Source organism: Lithobates pipiens, unplaced genomic scaffold, assembly GCF_037356315.1.
Source record: "Lithobates pipiens isolate NorthernLeopardFrog02 unplaced genomic scaffold, aLitPip1_a1.2 Scaffold_13, whole genome shotgun sequence".
Classification (NCBI taxonomy): domain Eukaryota; kingdom Metazoa; phylum Chordata; class Amphibia; order Anura; family Ranidae; genus Lithobates; species Lithobates pipiens.
Genome location: NW_027507718.1, coordinates 448959916 through 448979818, shown reverse-complemented (window position 1 = coordinate 448979818; position 19903 = coordinate 448959916). Strand labels below are relative to the sequence as shown.

The 19903-nt window shown below is 43.5% G+C and overlaps 1 protein-coding gene across 13 annotated transcripts in view; it reads right to left on the bottom strand.

The window, feature by feature from the left end:
- Positions 1 to 6525: 6525 nt before the first annotated feature.
- The window catches only part of PROM1 (prominin 1), a 377121-nt gene continuing 363743 nt past the window's right edge, over positions 6526 to 19903 (bottom strand). For all 13 annotated transcript variants that reach the window (XR_013272366.1, XR_013272373.1, XR_013272375.1 and 10 more), the window contains one exon: positions 6526 to 6966. The gene's annotated coding sequence lies outside the window, so the exon portion shown is untranslated. The remainder of the gene's footprint in view (positions 6967 to 19903) is intronic.

Genomic DNA, 19903 nt, shown 5'->3' with positions numbered 1-19903 from the left:
CCTGTGGCCAATTATAGCTCAGGGGGTTTAGTACACGCCCCACACTATATAAGGCTGCCAGCGTGGCATCCTTGTGTAGTGTGTTCCGGCGTGCAGGGAAAGAACTATATAGGCAGGGACAGTGTGTTCTTTTCTCAGGCATCTGCAGGAGTTAAAGTGGGTGTTGTGTGCCTCCAGCACAGTATACACCTGTAGCTACCCTTTTTTGCTGGTGTTCTCTAATACAGGCATCTGCAGGAATTAGTGGGTGTTGTGTGCCTCCAGCACAGTATACACCTGTATCTACCCTTTATTTCTGGTGTTCTCAAATACAGGCATCTACAGGCATTAGTGGGTGTTGTGTGCCTCCAGCACAGTATAAACCTGTATCTACCCTTTTTTGCTGGTGTTCTCTAATACAGGCATCTGCAGGAGTTAGTGGGTGTTGTGTGCCTCCAGCAAAGTATACACCTGTATCTACCCTTTATTGCTGGTGTTCTCTAATACAGGCATCTGCAGGAGTTAAAGCGGGTGTTGTGTGCCTCCAGCACAGCATACACCTGAAGATACCCCTTATTGCTGGTGTTGTCTGTTGCATATCTTGCATATTAGCCTTTAAAATTAGCACTTTTGATTTCGAACGTTCGAGTCCCATAGACTTTCATAGGGTTCTAAAGTTCATACAAATGTTCGGTCCGTTCGAAGGTTCTGGTGCGAACTGAACCGGGGGGTATTTGGCTCATCCCTACTCAGGGAATCAGGGATCAAATTTACACTGTTATACAAGCTGTACACTTACTACTTTACATTGTAGCAAAGTGTAATTTATTCAGTGTTGTCACATGAAAAGATATAATAAAATATTTACAAAAATGTGAGGGGTGTACTCACTTTTGAGAGATACTGTATATACATACAGTGCCTTGAATTTTTGCACATTTTGTCATGTTACAAACATGTAAATGTATTTTATTGGGATTTGATGTGAAAGATCAACACAAAGTGGAAGGAAAATAATAAAAGATTTTCATTTTTTTTTTACAAATAAATATCTGAAAAGTGTGGCTTGCATTTGTACTACCTTTATTTGTAAAGCCTCCTTTACTCTGATACGGGCCCTAACTAAAATCTAGTGGAATCAACTGCCTTCAGAAGTCACCTAATTAGTAAATAGAGTCTACCAAGTTTGTTAGAGAACCTTAGTGAATAAACAGCATCATTTGGGCCAAGGAAGATACCAGACAGTTGGGGATAAAGTTGTGGAGAATTTTAAAGCAGGGTTAGGTTCTTAAAAAAAATATCCCAAACTTTGAACAGCTCACAGGGCACTGTGCAATTGATCATCCAAAAATGGAAAGACTATGGCACAACTGCAAACGTACCAAGACATGGCTGTCCACCTAAACCAGTGATGGCGAACCTTGGCACCCCAGATGTTTTGGAACTACATTTCCCATGATGCTCATGCACTCTGCAGTGTAGTTGAGCATCATGGGAACTGTAGTTCCAAAACATCTGGGGTGCCAAGGTTCGCCATCACTGACCTAAACTGACAGACTGGGCAAGAAGAGCAATAATCAGAGAAACAGCCAGAAGACCCATGATAACTCTGGAGGAGCTGCAGAGATCCACAGCTCAGGTGGGAGAATCTGTTCACAGGACAACTATTAGTTGTGCACTGGCCTAATCTGGCCTTTATGAAGAAGTGGCAAGAAGAAAGTCATTGTTGAAAGAAAGCCATAAGAAGTCCTGTTTTCAGTTTGTGAGAAGTCATGTGGGGGACACAGCAAACATGTGGAAGAAGGTGCTCTGGTCAGATGAAAGCAAAATGCTATGTGTAGCGGAAATCTAACACTGCACATCACCCTGAACACACCTTTGCCACCGTGAAACATGGTGGTGGCAGCATCAAGTTGTGGGTATGCTTTTCTTCAGCAGGGACAGGGAAGCTAGTCAGAGGTGATGGTAAGATGGCTGGAGTCAAATACAGGGCAATCTTAGAAGAAAACCTGTTGGAGTCTGCAAAAGACTTGATACTGGGTTGGAGGTTCATCTTCCAGCAAGACAACGACCCTAAACATACAACCAGAGCTACAATGGAATGGTTTAGATCAAAGCATATTCATGTGTTTTCAAATGGCCCAGTCAAAGTCCAGACCTAAATCCAATTGAAAATTGCTGGCGAGACTTGAAAATTGCTGTCAGACGCTCTCCATCTAATCTGACAGCTTGAGCTTTTTTGCAAAGAAGAATGGGCAAAAATGTCACTATCTAGATGTGCAAAGCTGGTAGAGACATATCCAAAAAGACTTGTAGCTGTAATTGCAGAGAAAGCTAGTTTTACAAAGTTTTGAACAAAGGGGGGCTCAATACAAATACGCGCCACACTATTTCAGATATTTATTTGTAAAAAATCTTGAAAACCATTTATCATTTTCCTTCCACTTCACAATGATGTGCCACTTTGTGTTGGTTTATCACATAAAATCCCAATAAAATACATTTACATTTTTGCTTGTAACATGACAAAATATGGAAAATTTCAAGGGCTATGAATATTTTTTTCAAGGCACTGTATATAATATATATATATATATATATATATATATATATTACACACACAAAAACTATACACATTGAGGTGTGATGACAAACAAACTGAAAAGTAGATTTAGAGTTTATATACACTTTAACTGTTACAGTGTGGCATTACCATACTAAAAGCTCATACTGGTCACACTGCCTATTAAAATCTTGTAGGACCTTTAAATGAGAAATTAGATTCTTCTCAGGACTTGCTGTGCCTGCATTTTACACCTAATTCATACCAGGCAGAGCTTGGAGTGGAGCCCATGGTGTCCTTCTAATGCAGTGATGGCAAAACTTGGCACCCCAGATGTTTTGGAACTACATTTCCCATGATGCTCCACTACACTGCAGAGTGCATAAGCATCATGGGAAATGTAGTTCCAAAACATCTGGGGTCCCAAGGTTCACCATCACTGTTCTAATACCATGTACACATGAGCAGAATGTCCAACAGAAAAAGTCAGACGGGAGCTTTTCATCGTATATTCTGATCGTGTGTATGCCCCATTGGACTTTTGATGTCGAAAATTCTGACGGACCTAGAAATAGAACATGTTCTAAATATTTCCGATGAAACCAAGTCCTATCCGCTCATCTGTATGCTGTTCCGACAGACCAAAAACGACGCATACTTTGAAGCAAGTACGAGACGGAAGCATTTGGCTACTGGCTATTGAACTTCCTTTTTCTAGTCTCATGGTACGTGTTGTACGTCACCGCATTCCTTTCGGACTTTGGTGTGATCGTGTGTACGCAAGACAGTTTCAGCGGAATTGCATCGGAAGAACCTTCAGAGTTTATTCTGACGGGAAAACCGGTCGTGTGTACAGGGCATAAGAGTTCTTTGCATTACCCTGTACAGAACACCACAGCCTAGGAGGAGACTCGTGGTACCTGATCTGTCAAAGGTATGTGATGTTTTTCCTCCTCTTGGCACTTTTTTCCCATTCACTTAAATAAATTAGGTAGTTTTAAAAATGGTTTGGAGTCCTTAACTTATACAGCTAAACAACCATGCAGTTTTCTTAAACGTTAAGTCTACTAATAGGAATTTATTTCTCCCAGTTTTACTAAAGCTTACAGAATTGGATGAATACAGAGCTGTAATAATGATTGTTTGTGTTTTTTTTTTATTATTATACAGCCATTGTTTGTCTTTGGCTTTGCTGTCATTTTTGTAAATCTTTTTCTCGTGGGTCCTAATACATTAACAATTTTGTTATTTGGATGTTTGGATTAAAAAGTAAAAATAAAAACACTCCAAGCTGATCAAAGGTATTCTAGTCAAGAGTGATGGATCACTTTGCCACTTCCCATTGTTCTTCGGGAAAGCTTTTAAAAAAAAACCCACATAAAACATCATGTCATTGTGGCATTGGCCACCAGGCCCTGAGTTTACAATTAGGTTTGCACTGATACCATTTTTTTAAGACCAAGTGCAAGTACCGATACTTTTTTTCAAGTACTCACTGATACCAATTACTGATACTTTTTTTAATGTAATGTGACAGTGGCACTAATATGCAGCACTGATGGACATCAATGAGGCGTGGACTGTGTCAGACTTTTTTTTTTTTTTTACAATTCATTTTTTTTTGCTTTTTTGTTAATTTTACAGTGCTTTATTTTATTTATTTATTTTTTGGGGGGTGCATGTTCTCAGTGTTTTTTATTTTTATTTCATTTTTTATTATTTTTACAATTTTACTTTTAAATATTTATTACAATTTTTTTTCAATCAACCCTGTTGGGGGGGGGGGGGCTTTGGTGAGATATCAGGGGTCTTAACACACCCCGGATTTCCCCCCTTTGAGACAGGGAAAGGGACTAAGGACAAAGATTCCCAGATACCTTTTTCAGCAGCCTCAGCTGCACTGAACATAAATGGACAGGAGACAGCGACTGGCCTGAGCTCATAGCACAAAGGGCACATGGCAGGGTGGACCGGAAGGCATTAGAAGGGTTAAGAATATTATGTAGGGGGAAGTGGTTATAGCTTAGAGAAACCTCAAGGAGGCACAGACCATGTGGTGAGCAATGTGGCCCACCCATTGTCATGGTTATGCAGTGATCTTCCTGTTTGCTTACCTCCCCTCATGTGTTCAGACTAAGAGGCCAGCCACTTCCACCTGGTTGTTTTTATAACCTCTCCTCTAAGCATGGCTCCACCCCAGGCCCTATCAGGGAACCTTATATTAACCTGTGCACTGCAAGCAAACAGTGCTGATCAACCCTTGTGTATTCCTTTGTGTGTTAGCTTCCTGTTACCTGCCGTGTGCTCTGCTGTTTTTCCGTTAACGACTTTGGCATGTCCTTGACTATCCCTGTTTGCCTGTGATCCTGACCTTTTGGCGTGTCCCTGACTATTCCTGTCTGCTTGTGGCCCCGACCTAGGCTTTGTCCCTCACCATCCCTATCCTCCTGTTGCCTACTGTGGGTGTGAGCTGGGGGACCCTGGGGGTCGCGACCTGGAGCCAGTTGCAGCCAAGTCCATCCTCACCACTCGAGGCTCTGGTGAACACCTGCTGGCTCTTAGACTCAGCGCCCCAGGGAATCTTACACTCTAACCCCGGTGGGATCCATCTTGGTGTTCTGGCGGCCCTGCCTTCTTACCACCTTGACCCCTGTCCGCAGGAGTCAGCCGTAGGGTCCACAACCTAGCGGTGCACTCCTAATCCCTACGGTGTGCATCTGTCACCTGGCCTCAAGGTGACCTGACACCCATCCTCTTGGTAAATGTATGGATATGGCTATGATTGAAAGTGCATACAGTAAGTTTTGGAAACTGAGGTATGCAAAGAAAATGGCAGACATGTGGGGCATATTGTTCTTTTGTCACAGAATTGGTGGGTCCTTGATGGTGCCAAAAAAGTAAGATCGTTGGTAATGTTTTAACCACTGTTTAAACCTTAATGGTCAGAAATATGTATGATTATATTGTGTTCATAAAGTACCTACTAAGGTTTATTCCAGGTGAATAATGGTGTAAACATTACTGGCATGTACCCACTGAGCTGGTTGTAGATGGCCCGTGGCCAATAAGGGGTTTATAAAGGAACAGGATATTCCAAGTAAATAATGGTGTATAAAATTATTGGTGGGTACCCACCAAGCTGGTTGTAGATGGCTAGTGGCTGGTACAGGTTTACAATGGAACAGAATATTCCAGGTGAAAAACGGAGTATACAATTATTGGTGTGTACCCACCGAGCTGGTTGTAGATGGCTGGTGGCCGGTACGGGTTTACAATGGAACATGTTATTGAGTGGCACAAGAAACGAGGCTGGATGGCCGCACTCTTGTGCAATCTCCTTTATTCTGTGTAATAAAAATAATCCTCAACAGCACAGGATGATGAACTACAAACACAGCTAACGACAAATGTGTTTTGAGTGGCACTGTCAAGGACCTGGCTTTGAGGCTAGGTTCACACTAGTGTGGATTGAATGCGGGTTTGCCCTGTTCGCATGACAGGAGATTGTGATTGGCTCTCTACGGAGCCAGTTCACATATCTCCGGGGGTGGCTGCAGAGCGGTTTGCGCAGAGGTCCTGTGCGTCTTTGGCTCCGTTTGAAGGCCGAATTCAGGCAAGCATTCGGCCCTGATTTGTCCCTGAAATGGAGAAAATGGATGCACCGGACCCACTGCTGCGAGCTGCATGCCACTTAGATGTGAACCCAGCCTAAAGGTTGTATCAGAATTTTGGGATGTTTTTGAAGAATTTTTGTCTAAATCATATTATTATCAACTTGTTATTTAATAAAGCTGTGGCCATATTACTCCAATTAAAATAATTTGTGTCATATTGTATTATTTAGGAGGTTTAATGTGTTTGGTTTTAATGTTCAATATCACTCCTTGCCCTCAACCCTAGTCGGGTTATAGAGTCCCGCCTTTGGAAACAGCATCATTTCAAAAGACTATATTGTCTGCATAGAATAAACAGAGCACACAAGATTCTTATTAAACAATGTTTACTTTTGCCAGCCATACAAGTGAATTTTTTACAAACTGAAATGGTATGCAGTTAGCCCCCTCCCCCTTTTATGTTTTTTTACACAGAATATGTAAAACTAATATACCATAATAAATAGTGAGTATAAATACAAAAGTTCTTGATACAAAAATTAGCACTAGTGTAAACACTTGTTATTAACTCCACTGTTGCGCTATGCATAGCATCACTTCTTGGCAGTGAAGGGTTTGTGTGTTCATAACAATTAAAAGTATTGTCGCAGGCGGTGAACATTATTCCTACGGCCCATGTAAAATAGTTCTTGAAAGGAATGTTTGAATCCTCAGCAAAGTCTTTTAGGCAGGATCCTGGTATCTGTATTACAGAAGGTGGACACTCTGCACAGAATGGTTTAATGACTTCACAAGAGAATGAAACCATGCCTAGAAGTAAAAAGGAAATACAATTAGAAGAGGAAAATGTTATATACATACACACATTGTATTATATATATATATATATATATTTCTAAATTGTCTAAGTAAACAGAGGTAACGGTAAGTGATCTATAAAAACTGGTGCACGATCCCCTTTCACAATATCCATGGTGCAGGCATGAAACATATATTGCTTTTAAAGAGGAAGTAAACCCTGATGAGTTTACTTCCTCTTTTTTTCCCTGCAAAGGTAAAGCATAATGGACTACTATGCATCGCATAGTAGCCCATTATGTGTCACTTACCTGACACAGGAGCCAGCGAAGTCGCCGCTGTCCCCTGTAGTCCGCCGCATCCATCTTGCTGGTGGCGTCTCGCAGCTCCGTCGCTGTCATTCGGCGAAGCCGCGATGACGTCACTCCCGCGCATGCGCACGGGAGTCGACAAATGCGGCAGCTCCATCCTTGGAACTGCTGCGCTCAGTGCGCCTGCGCGCCGCTGTCTACGGCGCATGCGCCGTAGACAGCGGTGCCCGTTTTCGGGCAAATATCTCCTAAACCATATAGGTTTAGGAGATATTGCTTGGACCTACAGGTAAGCCTTAATCTAGGCTTACCTGTAGGTCAAAGTGGTTTGTAAGGGTTTACAACCACTTTAATCCTAAACAAGAAGGATGTTCAACTTCTTGTTTTTTCTCCATTAAATATAACAAACATGTTATACTTACCTGCTCTGTGCAGTGGTTTTTGCACCCTATGTCCATTCAGACATGGAGCCATGGTTCGGCCCCACCCCCTCTCTCCTGATTGGCTAATTGACTTTGATTGACAGCAGCTGGGGCCAACGGCACCACTACTGTGTCTCAGCCAATCAGGAGGGAGAGTCCTGGACAGCCGACGCAGTTTTGCACATTGCTGGATCGAGAGGGGCTTAGGTAACTATTAGGTGGGCTGATGGGGGCGGCTGCACACAGAAGGTTTTTTCATCTTAATCCATTAAATGCATTAAGATAAAAAACCTTCTGCCTTTAGAATTACCTCTACTTGACAGTTAAACCATGGCAATTACAGTAGAGTAAATCGTTTTTTGGCCTAACACATTAGAAACAATAAAATAAACATTCCCCAGTTGTTAAAATGTTTATCCCAGGAATTGTAGTTTATAACTTTCAATCATAGGCATGCGCAGCCTTTTGCATTAGGGTGTGCACCCCAAAGCTCAAACACGCAGTATATATATATATATATATATATATATACACATACACCTTATATTACTAAAAGTATTGGGACGCATGCCTTTACACACACGTGAACTTTAATGGCCCCTTCCTGGTCCAACATGACTGTTCACCAGTGCACAAAGCAAGGTCCATAAAGACATGGACTTAGCAAGGGTGGTGGAAAATTAACTTGGAGTGTAAAAATTCACATTCTAATAATAACTAAAACATATGGAATGAAATATAACAATCTAAAAAAATAAAAATTCCAAAGTGCTATAATGGTGTGAACCTCCCAACTAAAAAGTTGTTGCACTTGAATTTAATTTGTATTGCAATTATCTGTAGAGAGGTTTCCACCATCCCTGCTAAGTTTCATTTTTCATGTCTTTTTTCAGTTTGATGTGTATTATATGTGACGTTACATATGTAGCGGTGACACTTTTGACAAGGTGCCCGCTATGTACAAATTTCGTTTTTTTTCCTCAGAACAGTAAAGGGGTTCTGAGGGTTGATTGTGCAGATTTAACTTTGGCATCAGTTTGGCTGGGCTGTGTTAGGGTTCAGCCTGGGCATGTGTACAGTTAGGTGAACATGACAGGTCCAGAACCAGGCCTGGTTGGGCGCTTTGAGTATCAGCATCCCCGCAGCCAATCAGTGGGTCTGTCTGGCCCTGTTGAGGAGTCTGGGGAAGGGTACTTAAGATGCTGAAGTCACGTGTTCGGGGTTCGTTAGGCCAGAGCTGCCTTATCCTGAATCTGGACCGGGGTAGCCCCGCGAGGGGTCCTGGTCATGGGAGCGTGTGCCGCCCCGCAACATGGTCAGTTTGACTAGCCCCATTAGACCCGCATGGTCTGGGGTAAGCATCCATCTGTTCCCGAGTCTCGGAAACCGGCTGGTCCGAGGCGCAGTAACTGAGGGAGGATTCAAGGCGTCCGGGTGTGCTCTCAACTTGGAGGGGCACCGCAGCCCGTGTAAGCGACCGGGGGAGGACTCTTTGGAGGAGGGCCAACAAGCTGGCATCCTAAGAAGTGCCTTGTTGCTGGGTTGTCAAGGACACCAACGAATCCATGCTTTTCCACGCTTATGCCTCCAGTTTAGCTAATCTTTATATGGCCCTGTGGGAGGAGAATATCGTCTATGTTAGCCGTAGGCCCCAGCTGAAGCTGTGGGCCCAGTACTTTGACTACATCCTCCTCCTGTGGGAGGATGATTGTGGAGATCTGGATAGCTTTATGGAATTTTTGAATTCAAACCACAAAGGGATTAGTTTAAGTTTTGAGGCCAGTCAAACCAATATTAATTTTTTGGATTTGACCATTTCTAATTGAGTCGTCACCTCCACATTCTTTAAGAGTACAGATAGGTTCCTTTCATAACAACATATTCAGTACAACATGATAATATCAATAAATGAATTAATAAACACTGGCACATTTTAAGTAATGACCCAGTGTTAAACACTATTCTACCAGCAAGGCCTCGTGTAGTTTATAGGGGGGGACCCTTCACTTAGGGATAGGTAGGGATAGGTTGGCGCCTAACGTACTAAATCCCCCTGTATCGAAAAAAGATTTATTTGAAAACTAGATGGGCTACTACCAGTGCCTTAGATGCCGAGTCTGTTCTCTCAGTGGATGTTCTCAGAGGCGGACTCATACTTTTGCTTCTTCTAGCACGCTGCGTGAATATACCATCAAGCCCTTTATTACATGCACAACCGAAGGGGTCGTTTATTTACTCCAATGTCCTTGCGGGCTACAATATGTAGGGAGGACTAAGCGACACCTTTGTGTTTGGCTGAATGAGCATATTACGAATATTAAGAATGGCTTTCCGAAGCATTCTGTATCAAGACATTACCTCGAACATCACAACAAAAATCCTGCCAAAACTATTTTTTTGGGCATAGATAAATTTAGTTTATCTTGGAGGGGTGGCTCTCTCGTTAGAGGTATATCTAGGTTAGAAATGTCCTGGATCCATCAGTTAAAGTGTTATGCTCCTTTTGGACTTAACATAGACGTGGATGTCAATGCATTCATCGATAATTCTTAAACTTTAATAGCCATAATTACCTTGTAAAAAACATTTTGAGGCTGTATGTAGTTTAAGGTTTACATATGCCTATGACTTTATCATTGAATATGTCCGATCCAATATGGAGTAAAGTTGTGAACTTGTTTTGAGCTGAGTCGGTGTTTTCCCCTGTTTTTCACAGGTTTATTTTTATTCAGTCATTTCGCTAGTTTTAGCTTGTCCATCCTGTGATTTGATTCAGTTATTGACTGACAACATCTAATTTAAATATTCATTATTTTTTCATTTTTCATTTTTTCTTTTTTACCACTTCTTACTATTTCTATTTTTTATTTATTTTTTACTTTTATTTTTATTATTTGTTTTTTATTTATATTTATATTTATTTATATTTTTCTATTTTTATTTTTAATTTTTATTTTATTTTTTTTTTTTTTATCTATTTCTAATTTTTATTTAGTATTATTTTTCATTTTTCTTTTATATATATATATTTTATTTTTATTTTTTATTTATTTATTATTGTTTAGTTTAAATACTTTGGCTGCTGCGAGCTATTGGGACCGCCATTGTTTATTTTAGGGGTTTGCCATTTCTAGTGCCCTTTTTCAGCATGGCGCACATGACTATTTACCTTGTGATCTGATTTGGGTACGGACTAACAAGGTTTAATTTAAGTTTTTGCCATTCCTATTGCCTTTTATATTTTTTACTATTTTTTATATTTTTCACTATTTTTTATGATCAAAATACTTTGGCTGTTGTGAGTTATTATGATCGCCACTGTTTATGTTTTGCTTTAGAAATTTGCCATTTCCAGTGCCCTTTTCCAACATGGCGCACGCGATTCATCGCCCCCGCCATGTTTTCATGTCCAGTTCCTGCTTCCTCCTCAGCTTAGAAAGAGGCTTAAAATTAATTTATTTATCAACGTATAACACGCACCGCCGTACAACACGCAGCCCAATTTAACAGGAAAGTTTCAGGAAAAAACACTTTTTTGTGTGCCCATCTGCAGCCTGTTGTGTGCCCATCTGCAGCCTGTTGTGTGCCCATTTGCCCCCACAATGCAGCTCACCATATCTCGGATGAAATCACTGAGCCGTCATCTGTTTCCTCGGTCTTGGTCGGCAGTCACATACACAGTCCTACCTCCGCCATCTGCATTGGATCAGCTCCTGTGATAGACAGAACACTGGTCCAATGCTAGTGGTGGAGGCGGGACTGTGTGTCAGAGAGCGGAGTGGAGAGGAGATGATGGCTCAGTGATTTCCGGCGGCATTCGTCCCCCTCCTTCCCCTCCGAGGTACGTTGTGCACGTATAACACGCAACCGCAATTTTCCCCCTATTTTCATATTTTCAGGGGAAAAAAGTGCATGTTATACGTCGATAAATCCAGTATATTTAAAAATCATTGGGCTGAATCTCTGAAGCAGCTACTATAGTGTAAATCTCTGTTACACTCCTGTCTAAGCATAATAGTAGCCACTTGACCTCTGGAAGATATCCCCCTTAATGACCAGGCCATATTTGCACAGCGTAAATTTTAACAATCGTGCTGTCATGTAATGCTATACACAAATTAAATGTATAGCATTTTCCCCCCACAAATAGAGCTTTCTTTTGGTGGTGTTTGATCATCACTGGGGTTTTAATTTTTTGCGCTATAAATGAAAAAAGCCAGACATATTTTGAAAAAAAAAGAAAAAAATATAGATTTTTTTACTGTTATAAAACACATCCCATTAAAAAAAAATTAAATCTCTTAATAAATTTTGGCCAAAATTTATTCTGCTACGTGTTTTTGGTAAAAGAAAATCTCAATAAATGTATATTGATTGTTTTTCATGAAGGTTATAGTGTCTACAATCTATGTGATATATACTGGAATTGTTTTTATACTAGTAATGGCGATGATCCGCAGGACGGTGCGCATTCTGACATTAACTGACACTTTGTGGGAACTAACTGGCACTGACATCACCAGTGACATTATTACAGTGATCAGTGCTAATAATATGCACAGTCAATGCTCTAATGACACTTGACAGGAAGGGGTTAAATCTGTGCCTAACAAGTGTTTATGTGTGCGCTGCTTTTACTGGGGATCTAGTTGTTACACTCGCAAAGTTGAGTTCCATGAGACTTAAACCCCTTTCACACCACGCCGTCCATAGCTAAAAATAGCGGCGTTTTACCGGCGGATTTGCGGCGCATTTCGGCCGCTAGCGGGGTGCCTTTACCCCCTCCTAGCGGCCGAGAAAGGGTTAAAACCACCGGCAATACGCTGCAATAGCAGCATTTTGCCGGAGGTATTACAGCGCTGCCCCATTGATTTCAATGGGGAGCAGCGGTGGAGGAGCTGTAAACACACCGCTCCTCCACCGCTCCAAAGAAGCTGCTGGCAGGACTTTTCCTGACGTCCTGCCAGCGCACCACTGCAGTGTGAAAGCCCTCGGGGCTATCACACCACAGACAATGGTGCAGCAGTTTTAGGGTGGATTGCAGGCGCTATTTCTAACGTTATAGCGCCTGCAAAACGCCCTTGGCGTGAAAGGAGTCTTAGAGCTGGGTGCCAGCGGGCAATCCCTGGCTGAGCTCTATGATCGCCAAGTGCCGTGACGAATCACAGCACAGCCTGGCGGGTGGACACGTGTGTGCTCCTTACCCAGAAATGTAGAATTACGTGTATATATACACTGCCACAGTATATGTAATGTACAGTCCACGGTAAGCAAGTGGAAAATATATCAAGGACAGAATTGTAACAGCAGATGTGGTAAATGGTGCCTGTTTCTGTGAAAAGACACATGGGGGTTGATTTACTGAATCTGGAAAGTGCAAAATATGCTGCAGCTGTACATAGAAACAAAGCAGCATCCAGGTTTTTTTGTCATAGCTTAGCTGAACAAGCTGAAGTTAGAAGCTGAATAGCTACCATTGATGAGGAAACAGCGCTCAAGGTGTGAGTGTTGCAAGTCTAGTGCTGCTTCTAAAGCAGAGGTTCCCGCCCGCCTGCCCGGCTCCAAGATCAAAAAGGAAAAATGGATGGCTTCACACTCCAGATGGATGCCAAAATCTTTATTGTAGTGATCAACAAATAAAGCATACTGTCAGGGCTGGGCTCAGCCCTTACTTCTCAGAGCTCTAGTGATCAGCTGTCGGTTAATTGCCAGTACTCTTCCTTCCACAGTGACTCACCTGGTCTTCATTTCCTGCTCATCAGCTAGCTCTGCTGACTATTTAAACTGCCTGGATAAGATCTCCTGTGCCTTTGCCTGGTCAACATATCTGGATAGTCTCTGCTGTGTTTTCACGTTAAGACTTTTGCCTGGCTGACTTTCCTTCTGGTTCCTAATCCTGTTTGTTGCCTCTATTATGCTGATCTCTGGATTCCGGTTTCACTGGGTTGTTCCGACTACCCGCTCTGGTTACCGAACCCTGGCTATGTTTTGACTATGTTTTCTCTGTTTGTACCATTTTATTAAAAAGTGTGATTTTTTATTGCACTTCTGTCTCAGTCTGATTCATGGTTCCTGACACATATACAGCACAGTGAGCACCAGGAGAAAAAAATGTTAATGTTATGTTTTACACAGATAACCGTACTTAATCATAACACAATGAAGCGCTGTTATCTGCGTGAAACGCGTTAACATTTTTATCTCCTGGTGCTTGCTGTGCTGTACAGTACCTTGAAAAAGTATTCACACCCCTTGGCATTTTACACATTTTGTCATATTACAACCAAAAACCTAAATGTATTTTATAGGGATTTTATGTGATAGACCAACACAAAGTGGCACATAATTGTGAAGTGGAAGGAAAACGATAAATGGTATAAAATTGTTTTCTAAATAAATATCTGAAAAGTGTGGTGTAAATTTGTATTCAGCCCCCCTGAGTGAATATTTAGTAGAACCACCTTTCGCTGCAATTACAGCTGCAAGTCTTTTTGATTTTTGATCTAAACTATTCCATTGGAGCTCTGGCTGTATGTTTAGGTTTGTTGTTCAGCTGAAAGGTGAACCTCCGCCCAGTCTCAAGACTCTGATGCCTCGTACACACGATCGGACTATCCAGCGGACTTAGTATGGTGGACTTAGTCCGGTGGACAAGCTGCCGGACTTTGCAGCGGAGGCTCGCCGGACTTTTCCGAGCGGACCTGCCCACACACGACCGGACTTTTCCAGCTGACTTTTGAAATTAATGGACTTGCCCACACATGGAGAAAAGTCTGTTTACTTTGAACGTGGCTCCAGGTAGACAGCACTAGCGAAGGAAGTCAATGTCGCCGCCTCCATCGGCGAGACTGACACCTCGCGAGCCCCGTCACCTGTTATGAACTTAAAGGGGAAGCCCTGCGCCGAAAAAACCAGCGCGCAGCCCGGCTGGTCAGGAAAGGGGGTGGGGACAAGCGAGCCCCCCAAGCCGTACCAGGCCATGTGCCCTCAACATGGGGGGTGCTTTTGGGAAGGGGGCCCCTGCGGCCCCCCCACCCCAAAGCACCTTGTCCCCATGTTGATGAGGACAAGGGCCTCTTCCCAACAACCCTGGCCGTTGGTTGCCAGAGTCTGCGGGCGGGGGCTTATACATAATGATGTCACAGTCCTGGCATCCTCCGGGACTGTGACATCATAAGGGGGCGGGGTCTCCATGTGACATCACCCAGTAATCCCGCCCCTTGTCCCTATATAAGATATACATGACCCTGAAGCTGGAAGAAGACCCCCGGACGGCGGCAGTGACGAAGAAGAAAGCCGGGCTCCTCCACTATTAAAAGAGCTAGTAAAAGAGCAGAAGATAGTGGAGGAGTTCGGCGAGAAGATCCCCTAAGACGGAAGACCACAGGAGCTGTCTAATAAATTATTTAAAAAACTTGTGTTGTGTTTTTTTATTTACACTTTTTTCACCAGGTGAATGGGTAGGGGTACATTGTACTCCATACTCATTCACATAGGGTGGGGGGCCGGTATCTGGGGGCCCCCTTATTCAAGGGGGCTCCCGGATTCCGATAAGCTCCCTCCCACAGACCCAGACAACCAACGGCCAGGGTTGTTGGGAAGAGGCCCTTGTCCTCATCAACATGGGGACAAGGTGCTTTGGGGTGGGGGGGCATAGGGCCCCCCTTCCCCAAAGCACCCCCCATGTTGAGGGCACACGGCCTGGTATGGCTCAGGGGGGGCACTCACTCATTCCCACCCCCTTTCCTGACTGGCCGGGCTGCATGCTCGGATAAGGGTCTGCTAAGGACTTTGGGGGGGACCCCACGCCGTTTTTTCGCCGTAGGGCTTCCCCTTTAAGTCCATACCAGGTGACGGGGCTCGCGAGGTGTCAATCTCACCGATGGAGGCAGCAACATTGACTTCTTCGCTAGTCCCGTCTACCTGGAGCCACGTTCAAAAATAAACTGACTTTTCTCCGTGTGTGGGCAAGTCCGGTGGACTAGCACACAGACGGGCGGATTGTTCCGCCAGACTGCCGAGTCCGGCGGACAATTTTGAGTCAAAACTTCTTTCTAAGTCCGCCGGACTTTTGGGAATAAAAGGTCCGCCGGAGCACACACACGGGCGGATTGTCTGGCGGACTCTGGATAGTCCGATCGTGTGTACGCGGCATGACAGGTTTTCTTCTAAGACTGCCCTGTATTTGGCTCCATCCATCTTCCTATCAACTCTAACCAGCTTCCTTGTCCCAGCTGAAGAAAAGCATCCCCACAACATGATGGTGTGTTCAGGGTGATGCATGTTAGTTTTCCGCCACACAGCATTTTACTTTTAGGCCAAAAAGTTTATTTTTGATCTCATCTGAGCAGAGCACCTTCTTCCACATGTTTGTTGTGTCCCCCACATGGCTTCTTGCAAACTGCAAATGGCACTTTCTTCTTGCCACTCTTCTATAAAGGCCAGATTTGTGGAGTGTACGACTTATAGTTGTCATGTGCCTGTGGATCTCTGCAGCTCCTCCAGAGTAGGGATGAACCGAACACTCCCTGGTTTGGTTCGCACCAGAACATGCGAACAGACAAAAATTTGTGCAAATATGCAAACACCGTTAAAGTCTATGAGACATGAACATGAAAAATCTAAAACTTGAATTCATTTTAAAGGCTTGTATACAAGTTATTGCCATAAAACGTGTTTGGGGACTTGGATACTGCCCCAGGGGACATGTATCAATGCAAAAAAGGTTTTTAAACAGACTTTTTTTTAGGAGCAGTGATTTTAATAATGCTTAAATGCTTAAAGGGGCACGTGCCCCTTTGAAGACGGCATCTATGACGAAACATGTAGGGCGGTGCTACGCACTGACGCCATCATGCCCATGTGACCCAGGTACATGGGTGTTCGCTTTATTTTTTATTTTTATTTTTAAGCTTGCCGACTATTTTAAATGTGTTTTTGCGGCGGATGTGTGTGTTCCCGCCTGCTTTAGCTAGAGCAATAAAGGCTTTTTTATCTACTTTATTACACTATTGGAGTTTTTCAATTTTTTGTACTCACGGCCCTCCCGGCCAAAGAGTGGCATTTCCAGATTGGAAGTCCGGTCCATCTGCCTTTGATCATCACAGAGACGTGAGGCTATGGAGTCACAGGAGGGCTATATCTACTTGCAATTAAGACCTTGCCATTTAGGGGCTTCACTGTCTCTGGTAAGGGCATTGATATACCAATTGGCACTCACTTCCAACTGGGGATCTCTTCCATACCTCTTTATCCCCCTCCTCTCTTCTTCAGTGAAGGTGGATGAACCCTGGATGTTTGTTTTTCTCATCGGACTTACTTCCTTCCATGAGTGCTTTGTTTCCGATTTGTGTATGGACTCAATTTTTTCCTTCCACCAGGTTTTTGTTTGATTTATGTATGGACTCAACACACTGCTTTTTTTTTATATATTTTTTATTTTATTTGATTCATAATCTTTTTATCATTCTCTTTAAATGTAATTTTCCATTTTGAGTATTTATATCACAAGCACAACTTATGTTTTTTATGATTGTTTTTCACCATAGAGATATTTGCTGTTTTTTTGTTGCCGCTATTTCTTAGTTTTGCTCTTTAGCTCGGTATTCACCCCCTTGCACTTAATATATCCTACACTGCCTACACTGAATATCTAGTCTACACTAAATGCAGAGTATATACTAGACTGTATAATATATACTAAATACACTGCCACTAACTAACTAACCTACCTGCCTCATCTAGTCCCCCTGAGCCATGATTGGCCAAAGGCACCATGCCTTTGGACAATTATAGCTCTTGCAGCAGAGCGTGCTGTGTTTGGCCAAAGCACGCAGGTCAGGTGCGATCTTGCAGTTTATTATGGGGCATTCCGTAGTGCCCAAATTTCCCGCAAATGCCCCATAATATTCACTGTTCGAACGCACGCACATCACTACAGAGTTACCATGGGCCTCTTGGCTGCTTCTCTGCTTAATGCTTTCCTTGCACAGCCTGTTAGTTTAGGTGGATGGCCATGTCTTGGTAGGTTTGCAGTTGTACCATACTCTTTCCATTTTCAGAACAGTGCTCCGTGAGATGTTAAAAGCTTATATTTTTTTTATAACCTAACCCTGCTTTAAACATCTCCACAACTTTATTCCTGACCTGGCTGCAGGGGCGGATGCAGAGTATAGTCTAGGGAGGGGCGCTGCCAGAAAATAAGTTTTTTTGGGTGCAATTTATCGGGGCAATGGCTGGTGTTGGCGCTTTCATCATCACTGCACCATGGTTGTTATGGTATCAGGATGATTGAAGCGCATTACTTCTATTATTACATTGTAATTTGAAATGAAATGGTTCAACTCACCATAATGCAGAATCAGTGGGAGCCCCGAGTGTGTCACGTTCCACGTCGACCTGCCTTCAGATGCAGCTTGTCACTTGCCACATCCCTGCCACAAGCTGCGGATTGTCACTTGCCTGCCACCAGATACTGATTATCACTTACCCCATCACCTGCCACATGTTGCTGATTGTCACTTGCCACGTCACCTGCACACATTTTGGATTACACTTGCCACGTCACCTACCACATGTTGCTGATTGTCACTTGCTGCGTCACCTGCCACACATTGCGGATTACACTTGCCACGTCACCTGCCACACATTGCGGATTACACTTGCCATGTTGTCTGCTGCATATTGCGGATTACACTTGCCACGTTACCTGCCACATGTTGCTGATTGTCACTTGCCACACATTGTGGATTACACTTGCCAAGCCACCTGCCACACATTGCGGATTACACTTGCCACGTCACCTACCACACATTGCAGATTACACTTGCCACGTCACCTGCCACACATTGCACATTACACTTGCCACGTCACCTGCCACACATTGCACATTACACTTGCCACGTCACCTGCCACACATTGCACATTACACTTGCCACGTCACCTGCCACATGTTGCTGATTTTCACTAGCCACGTCACCTGCCACATATCGGGGATTACACTTGCCACGTCACCTGCCACACATTGCAGATTACACTTGCCACGTCACCTGTTGCTGATTGTCTCTTGCCACATCACCTGCCACACATTGGGGATTACCCTTGCCATGCCACCTGCCATATGTTGCTGATTGTCACTTGCCAAGTCACTTGCCACACATTGGGGATTACCCTTGCCACGTCACCTGCCACATGTTGATTGTCACATCACCTGCCACACAATGCTTACTGTCATTGGCCTTCTAAGGTGCAGATTGTCAGAGTGAAGGCAGGCAGCAGAGAGATGATGTAATCTCTCTGCTGCCTGTGGCTGTACAGTGAAGGCGGAATTGCAGTGATGCAGGGTGGGCAGTAAGAGATGACATCATCTCTCTGCCCATCGGCTCACTGACTGGCCCATCTCTCCGCTCACCTGTGGACCGGCCTGCCCCATCACTCGATGTCTGCCCAGCATGCCCGCACACTCACCTGGCAACCCCCCCAACTCATCCGCCAACCTGCTCGTTCACAGGCTCTCTCTCACCTGCCAACCCCCGCTGACTGGCCTGCCCGCTCACTAACTCGCACACTTGCCCTCCCACCCACTCACTCGTCCGCTGACTGGCCTGCCATTTACTAATTTTGTGGAGGGGGCAATTGCCTCATTGCCCCTCCTGGATCCGCCCCTGCCTGGCTTGTGTATTACTTGGAATTAATAATGCTGTTTGTTCACAAAGGTTCTCTATGAAACTTCTGAGGACTTTACAGAACAGCTGTATTTATATGGAGATTCAATTACACATGGGTGGATGCTATTTACTAATTAGGTGACTAGATTTTAGTTAGGGGTATCAGAGTAAAAGGGCTGAATACAAATGCACACCACACTTTTCAGATATTTATTTGTAAAAAAACTTTGAAAACCATTATTTTACTTCTACTTCACAATTATGTGCCACTTTTTTTTGGTCTATCATATAAAATGCATTTATGTTTTTGGTTGTAACATGACAAAATGTGGAAACCGTCAAGGGGTATGAATACTTTTTCAAGGTACTGTATATGCTTTTACTTGTTGATTACTACAATGAAGATTTTGGCATCCTTCTGGAGCGTGGAGCCATTCACCCATTTTTCCTTGCTTGGCTACCATACAGAGCTGCACCAGATTTTGCACTCTTCAGTTTTAGTAAATTAACCCCATGGTGGTGGCTACTGTGTGCACATAAAGGGTTACTG